We start from the raw sequence: 8783 nt of genomic DNA on the forward strand, positions 1-8783 counted from the left end.
TTGTTCAACCCAGAGTTGATACAATCTTCCTCAGTGGATTTGACACCATTTCTTCTCCAGTGGATCACGTCTCTAATCAGGCAAATTTTCGGGTTCTCTTGGTATTTAATCTTCTTCTACCTCGAATGTTCGAAAGGCTAGCACCAATCTCACCTTCAGGTTTAAGATGATTAAATAGGGGCAGCTGTTGCACCCCAAAATTTGCCCATCTAATCTTACTTCTAACTGGCTTAAGCATTGCATTCATCTGCATACATTCATCGGGTCATTCAACATTCAAGTTTTACCAATCAATAAATATGTAGAGGATCAAGGATCTTGTTGACTTGGAAGTCGTTATTGCTTTAGAATTTATTTATTCAAGGGCTATTCAAGGTGTCTACCTCACTCAAGTTGATTTAAGATTGAATTAAGGGTTCCATTGAAGAGAAAAATTAATTGAGAATTTGTTCCTTGAAATTCAAATGGATTCGAGTTCAAAGATAATCAAAATGAATTAGAGTTCTTAAGCATTTGTGTGTGATTTCCTGAGAAACAAGTTACTTTAAACTTAAGGCATGTGACATGTACAAGGATATTCAAGCATTATGGAAGGCATTTTCATTCATTCAAGAATTATTCAACACTATTCCAAGATTACGAGTTCGATTACCAAATGTCTCCATTACACCATTCAATATCCATTACAAAAAGTCAAACTACAAATACACAAGCTATAGTACTATGTCAAACTTCAGTGTCACCTAAGTTCTGACAAATTACATTTCAAAGTCCACTTTAGAAACCAACTTCAATTATCATTACACCACCAAAAATAATTTACACAAAAAAGGATTTCCACATTTGGACCAAAGTCAACCTACTTCACTAAAGCCTAAACCAAGATATTGCCAACGGAATTCAAGACAATTTCCATAAGGGATAAGTTATATGCATCATGACTTTTACAAGGAAGAGAGGTGCATCATAACAATGCTCACGCTAGAACTCAAAAAAACCGTGACAATTCCATGCATCCGATACATCCCTGCAATGTCTACCATGCTGCAGCATAAGGCTCCTCGTTACCTGCAGCAATCCCATCAAACCATAAAAATGGACAGTTCAGCAAGTCAGAATGTGCATATACTCCATCGAGGTCAAAGTTCAAGTGGGACGACATGTCCATACTAATTCAGAAACGAAACAGTCATGTCACAACAGTTACAAAAAAGGTATGAAAGGCTCGAACTCACACTTCAGACTTCAGTCTTAGTCTCAATGTTCCAGGAAGCGTCGCTCCCAGTTCCGGGCAACATCATCAGAACAACATCAAATTCTGCATACAAAAAGAGAACAGCAGCATCACTATTCAAGTTCTTAACCAACAAACCTACATACAGCCCTGCATATTGGATTTTAATAGTTTTGTTTAATTATCCCAACATTAAACTAATTTTGGAACCTAACCCAATTAACATATAACAGTCAGCTCCTAACTAACATTCATAACAAACTCTTAACTGTCAACTAACCTACCTATAACTAACCTCTGTTCATAACAGAACCTAACTGTCAAAACAGAAAAATAACCAACTTATAACCATCATAACCAATTTATAACTACCAAAAATCAGTTACAGTTTGTAACAGAAGTGTAACTAACCTCATTTACCTCAGATACAAGCTACTCCACTTCTATAAAACCAGAGCTTGCTTCATCATTGAGGCTCTCGACTCTTTCTCCATATTCACTTCCATCTCCACCTCCTTCAATCTCCTTCCAATCTTCCTCACCATTCTCATTCATCTCCACCTCCTTCAATCACCACGTTTCTCTTTCAATCAACCATCACTCCTCCACCATTTTTCTTCATTGATCTTCACCACTCTCCATTCATTCTCGATCTTCAGCCCATAACCATTCTTCACCAATTCACTCATCAATCATCCTTCTTCAATCTTCATCTTTCTCTCATTATCTTCATTCCTGCTTCAACCTTCTTCATCTCTAATCATCCGATTCTCCTCCATCCCCGTTTCTGCATCAGAATCGATCACCATCACCAAAGATTCACCATTGAAACAACATCAACAAGTATCAATAATCTTCAATCTTCAGTCACGCTTCGACGTCATCATCGTCTTCAACTGAACAACAACATCACGCAATCAACAAGATTCAGAATCGCAAATCAAAAAGCGGAAAAAAGAAGAAAGCGGAGAAGAAGAACAAAGAGGCTACCTGAATCGAATTGTCGTGTTTATTTCGCCAAAAATCTTCGGTATTCTCTTCATCTCGCACGATTTTTCAATCCAGCTTCCTCCTCCATTTTTTCCAGGAACCATCATCTTCATCAATCGTGAGATTCACTCGAGACATCAAATCGTCATCATCACGAAATCGAAAAAAGCACTGGATCAGTGAGAGAGCGAAGCAGAGGTGACCGGAGAGATGATAGCAGTTAGACGGTGTCGTGAAATTGATCGGAGAAGGACGCCGCCGTTGCCACTCACACAGAGGAGAAGGAGATACGCTTGAGAGACGAAAGGTCACACGAAACTTAACCTAATTCCCTTTTGTTAATTCAATTTTCATTTAACCTTTTTATTTGATTAATTGATAATAAGCTGTTAATCATAAATTAATGGATTAAATCGTGGTTAATTGAATTAGTTGGTGATTAATTGAACAAAGTTTGAATAAGCTAGATCATTAATATCTCCTGGGCCTATACTGAATCACTCATCACATTCCCCCGGGCCCGTCACCATCTTTTTTTTGCATGCAAGGATATGAACAAAAAAATGAACAATAACTCTGGGCCTAATCGTTATTTGCACCTCCAGTGGCCCAGCATCACATGTTTTGGCACTAAGAAATTCTGCTACAAAAAGCCCTGTTTGGGCTCATCCCAATGGGCCCAGCGCCCCATCTTGCTTATCACACCCAGTAAAATTGCTAGAATTTTAGGCCTTTTTACTTAGTTTTTTTTCCCACTTCCTTTTAGGCAATAAAAATAATAATTTTCTACCATCATTTTAGACCTTTAATACACAATTTTGACATAGAAAAATAATCACTAAAAAATATTAGTTTAGGCTTGTATTTTAATTCTTTCGCTTGATTAGAATTCTTGTTCTTTGTCATATAAAAATCAATAAAAATAATAGTCCTTTAATTCACTTTTGGTACCATATTTTGCATCATTTGCTTCCATGTTTTGTACCATATTTCAAGTCATTCTTTTAGTCATTTTTGCACTAATTTTGTATCATTGTTTACTTGTAATTTTTACTTGTAATTTTGATCTTTGCTTGTGCTTGTAATTTCATTCCTTTAGATTTAGGACCTATAATCTCCATAACTATTAGGTTTAGTCTTTTTTCCTTAAATTCCTAACTTTAGGTAGAAACCATGATAACATTAGGATCTAGAAATTCCCTTTTAAACACTTAGGCTAGTTATTCATCTTAAGCTAGTTTTCTTCTCCTTTTTCTCTTTCAACATTAAAACATTAACAAATGAAGATACGAATCACATTAAGAAAGTGATAGAGAAATGAGTGGGATTCATTCCCTAATCTGTTTCTCAATCACTTAGTGGCATAGAAATGAGTGGGATTCATTCCCTAATCTGTTTCTCGGTCACTACTTAATGGGAGAGAAATGAGTGGGATTCATTCCCTAATATGTTTCTCGAACATTGATTAATGGGATAGAAATGAGTGGGATTCATTCCCTAATCTGTTTCTTGAACATTACATAATGGGATAGAAGTGAGTGGGATTCATTCCCTAATCTGCTTCTCGATCATTATACATTTTTATGTGATTCGAATCGCGAAGTAAATTCCCTTAAAAAACACTCGACCAAAAACATTTAAGATACTTAATAAAGGCTCAGACCTAAACAAAGTAAGGAAGTGACGCGAAGCCTTGTATTGGGTTTTGTTCATCATGGAATTACATCTAAAAGACACAAACCAATTTTCTCTCTTCTTTCTCTTGCCTCCGAGGCATTCTTTCTCTTGCCTTCAGGGCATTCTTTCTCCTAATCGGACACGTTATTTCCGCTCCATTCCCAGCTTAAGACTCCAGAGGTCGAGCAGCGGAGTGTGAATGTAACTGTTCAACTAAAAAACACAAAAACAAACAAAAACTAAAGAGCCGAACTACGGCGCTCTGATTCCTGAAAAGGATACGTAGGCATTGGGTCGCGGGGCCTAAGCGAGCACAATTATTTATAAACCTTATTTTCCCCGTGTTTCTTCTTCCTTCATTTGCATGCATTCCTTTAACAATTAAGCTTTAGATTTATACACCCTTTAGATAGAAACAAACATAGGTGGATACCATCGAGTACGATGGGCGTGAGGGGTGCTAGCACCTTCCCCTTGCGTAACCGACTCCCGTACCTTATCTCTGGTCGCAAGACCTTCTCTTATCCTTATTCTAGGTTTTCTGATATTCCTTTCCCTTATGGGATAAATATATTGGTGGCGACTCTGTTCACATTTTCGCGAGCGTGCGACAGTACCGTTGTTATACGAATGGTTCGTTTCACACCTACCGAAGTCTAGCACTTTCTGGAATATGAGGGATGGCCTTTACTGGTCACAGAAAATCATATCTCTCACTCATACAGACATTGATTGGTGTAGTCCTGACAACGACGAAACCAAGATCATCTTCAGTTGCGGAAGTTTCCCCAACGTACCCCTTATTGGAACTAAGGGAGGGATCAGTTACAATCCAGCTTTAGCCCGTCGTCAATACGGCTATCCCATGAAAAATATACCAAGTAACATCCAATTGGAGGGTCTGTTCTTCAAGAACATCGACGATCATGGCAACATGCTGAAGAAGGAAATTGTCCAAGCCTAGCGTCTTGTTCACAGCAAAGGGAGAAGATTGTTAGGAAAACATCTTTGCATCTCCCTGGATCCTTACCTTCAATGGGTACGCGTCAAAGCATTCAAGCTCAGGATGCCATATCAACATCAAGAACCTATTCCCCTAAGGGAACCAATTTACCTTTTCTCCACCGATGTTGAAAAACTGCAAGCGGCATTAAACAAGGTATGCCAAGAAAGGAATGCTTGGAGGAACAAGTATCGAATTGTCAACACGGAAAATGTTGAGATTCAAAACATCCTAAGGAGGAAGGATGAGTTACTTGAAGTACTCGATCGACAAGTGACACAATCGTCACTTTCTCATCATATCCCTTCTGCTTCCTGGATCATCGATCAGCTCACGTCAGAGAACGCTCAGCTCAAGAAACAGAAGAAGATGTTAGAACGTGAAGTCGGCTCATCATCAAAGTTTTAGAGTCCTTTCTCTCAGTTTCTTTGTATTTCCATTTTCAAAGTGTGTAAAAACGGCGTTTTTGCTTAATTAATAAAGTTTTGATGTTTCATAACGTAATTATGGTGTTTCCTTGAAAAATAATAACTTAATTGCATATCATACATCGCTTTAGTCGTACGCACTGACACGAGAATTGTCGCGGATCTAATAGTCACTTTCCTTTCTCCAGAAAGAGAGGAGGAGAAGGAGGTGAACCAAGACTTTCAAGCTGTCTCATCCATACAACACTCGTTCAAGTCGCAAGAAAAGAATGGAAGACTTTGAGCAAGAGAATGAAGAATCAGAGAAGAGATTAATACTCTCAAAGGTACTGTTGAAAGACTCAATAGTATGGTAGAAGCCCTGGTAGTTGCGCAGAATCGACCAACGCCAGAAGAACCACAAAGGACTGTGGTTTCCGAGATTGTTTCTTCTCCTATTCCTCAGTATACCATGCCGCCTGATCGACCTTGGGGCATGCCGTATAACTTTACTCCAGAAGGGTACATACCTCCAGCTTCTGAAGCTCCAAAAGTCACCATGGATATGCGTCCACCGGAGGGTTACAAACCTCTGGAAATTGAAGTTCCAAGAGCAACGGCAATGGGTTTCGCACAACAGAATGCTGAGATACCGAGATCTGCTGTCATGGCTTCTCCACAGCCCATTATGCATACTTTTCCCCCGCAAGGCGGACAAGTATATCATCACGCTCCAAGTGAGGATGCTGGCGTGTATGAAAGATTGGACGAGTTCCAGGAACAGTTTCTGCAAATGCAGAAGGAACTCAAGACTCTCCGAGGACAAGATCTATTTGGAAAGAATGCTGCAGACCTCTGTCTGGTTCCAAATGTTAAGATTCCTCACAAATTCAAAGTACCAGAGTTCGAGAAGTACAAAGGGAATTCATGCCCACAAAGTCATCTCGTGATGTACGCTCGAAGAATGTCAACTCAGACTGATAATCAACAATTGCTCATTCATTATTTTCAAGACAGCCTGACTGGTGATGCACTCAAATGGTACATGAACTTGGACAGTTCAGAGATTCGTACTTTTCGAGACCTCGGAGAGGCCTTCGTCAAACAGTATAAGTACAATCTAGATATGGCTCCCGACAGAGATCAACTCCGGGCCATGACTCAAAAGGATAGAGAAAGCTTCAAGGAATACGCTCAGAGATGGCGTGAAGTTGCTGCTCAAATTTGTCCACCACTTGAAGAGAAAGAAATGACAAAAATCTATCTCAAAACTTTGAGTCCATTTTACTACGGACGAATGGTTGCAAGTGCACCAAGTGACTTTACCGAGATGGTAAACATGGGTGTGCGTTTAGAAGAAGCAGTTCGAGAAGGACGCTTGAACAAAGAACCAGAATCTTCTATTGGTCCAAGGAAGTATGGAAGTTCTTTCCAGAAGAAAAAGGATCAAGATGTCAGCAATGTCTTGCACAAAATCAAGAAGAAATTCCAACCTCAAGTTGCAACAATAACTCCGGTTGTCAACTCAGCGCCAGCTTATCGACCTCAGGTCTCGCAACAACAAATTCAACAAAGGTCGCAGCAACCTGAGCAGCAGGTTTGACCTCCAAATTACAACAATCGGGCTCCAAGGTATCCTGCCTTTGACCCCGTACCAATGCCGTATGCAGAATTGTTTCCAACATTACTGGCAAAAGGACTCATTCAGACAAGGAGTCCTCCAAATCCTACAAATAGTTCCTCACCATGGTATAAGGCTGACCAATCTTGTCCCTATCATCAGGGGGCACCAGGTCACAATATTGAGAACTGTTTCTCTTTCAAGATTGACGTCCAACGATTAGTGAAAAGCGGAATGCTATCCTTCAAAGATACTAATCCAAACGTCCAAGCAAATCCTTTGCCGCAGCATAAAGAAGCTTCAGTAAATCTGATAGATCAACACCCCATTGTCATTCAAATCTACGACATTCGTCAGATAGGGGAAAATCTTGTCAGGATGCACGCTAAACAGGCTGGGTACGGTCATGTACCACCTCACAACTACTTCACATGTGAAATTTGTCCAAAGAATAATCAAGGATGTGCCATAGTTCAAGCTGCATTACAAGAACAAATGGACTTGGGATGGATTCAACATATCCGAGTCAGAACTGAACATGACATCAACATGGTTCAAGGATGTCCAGGAGAATACAAAATCTACAAAGTTGAAGACCTTGAAGGATCGGTAGTCAGGTTCCACAAAACTTTAAATGGACTTGCCTACTTTGGAACAGATTTCCACGCTTACAGTAGATGCGAAATCTGTCGAAGAAATTCACGAGGATGTTTGCGTGTTCGCAACGACATTCAAAAGCTGATGGATGACAATACCATTACTGTTCTTGCCAACAGAGAAGATGATGATGTCTTTACCGTATCTCCTCAAATTAATCAAGATGAACCTATGCAAGTTAAGTATGATAGCAGGAAGACAGCAGTTGCACCACTAGTCATCTACTTACCAGGTCCTGTACCGTATGAGTCCAGCAAGGCTATACCATACAAGTACAACGCTACATTCATTGAAAATGGTAAGGAAATACCATTACCGTCTGTTGTCAACATTGCTGATGTTAGTCGAGTCACCAGAAGTGGACGAGTCTTCAACAGAACAACAGAAAATGTGGAGAAACCTTCGGAGGAAGTACCACATAGGCAAGACAATCATCCGACCAATGTTGTTCAAGCGAAAGAAAATGATGAGATCTTGAAGTTAATCCAGAGGAGTGAATACAACATTGTAGATCAATTACTACATACTCCGTCTAGGATTTCTGTTCTTTCCCTGCTATTGAGTTCTGAAGCTCATAGGGAAGCTCTACAGAAAGTTTTGGAACAAGCTTTCGTAGAACCAAGTGTTACAATAAGCCAATTCAACAACATCATTGCCAACATCTCCGCCGGAACTAACCTAAGTTTCTGTGACGAAGATCTTCCTGAAGAAGGAGTGGACCACAATCTTCCACTTCACATCTCAGTTGGCTGCATGGGTAATACACTCACAGGAGTCCTAATAGACAATGGATCCTCTCTCAACGTCATGCCTAAATCAACATTATCAAGATTATCTTTCGAAGATTACCCTCTAAGAAAAAGTCATGTCATCGTCAAAGCATTTGATGGATCAAGAAAGTCAGTTTTCGGAGAAGTAGATCTTCCCATAACTATTGGACCTCAGACGTTCAAAATCACTTTCCAGGTTATGGACATTCCAGCACAATACAGTTGTTTGCTAGGTCGCCCATGGATTTATGAGGCTGGGGCAATTACTTCAACACTTCATCAGAAACTGAAGTTCATAAGAAATGACAAATTGGTAACCGTATGTGGAGAACGAGCTCTGATCGTCAGCAACCTGTCATCATTCTCCGACATAGAACCAAAAGAAGTTGTTGGAACTAAATTCCAAGCACTTTCCTTGGACAAA

The 8783-nt window shown here is 39.8% G+C and overlaps 1 long non-coding RNA gene across 1 annotated transcript; it reads right to left on the minus strand.

Moving 5' to 3' along the window:
• Positions 1–636: 636 nt before the first annotated feature.
• Positions 637–1741, minus strand: LOC131656776 (uncharacterized). Its single transcript, XR_009300290.1, has 3 exons — positions 1646–1741; positions 1236–1318; positions 637–1068 (listed from the first exon to the last, which is right to left on the minus strand). It is a non-coding gene; the product is annotated as an uncharacterized LOC131656776 (long non-coding RNA).
• Positions 1742–8783: the final 7042 nt, after the last annotated feature.

The sequence above is a fragment of the Vicia villosa genome, linkage group LG3, assembly GCF_029867415.1.
Source record: "Vicia villosa cultivar HV-30 ecotype Madison, WI linkage group LG3, Vvil1.0, whole genome shotgun sequence".
In the NCBI taxonomy this organism is placed as follows: domain Eukaryota; kingdom Viridiplantae; phylum Streptophyta; class Magnoliopsida; order Fabales; family Fabaceae; genus Vicia; species Vicia villosa.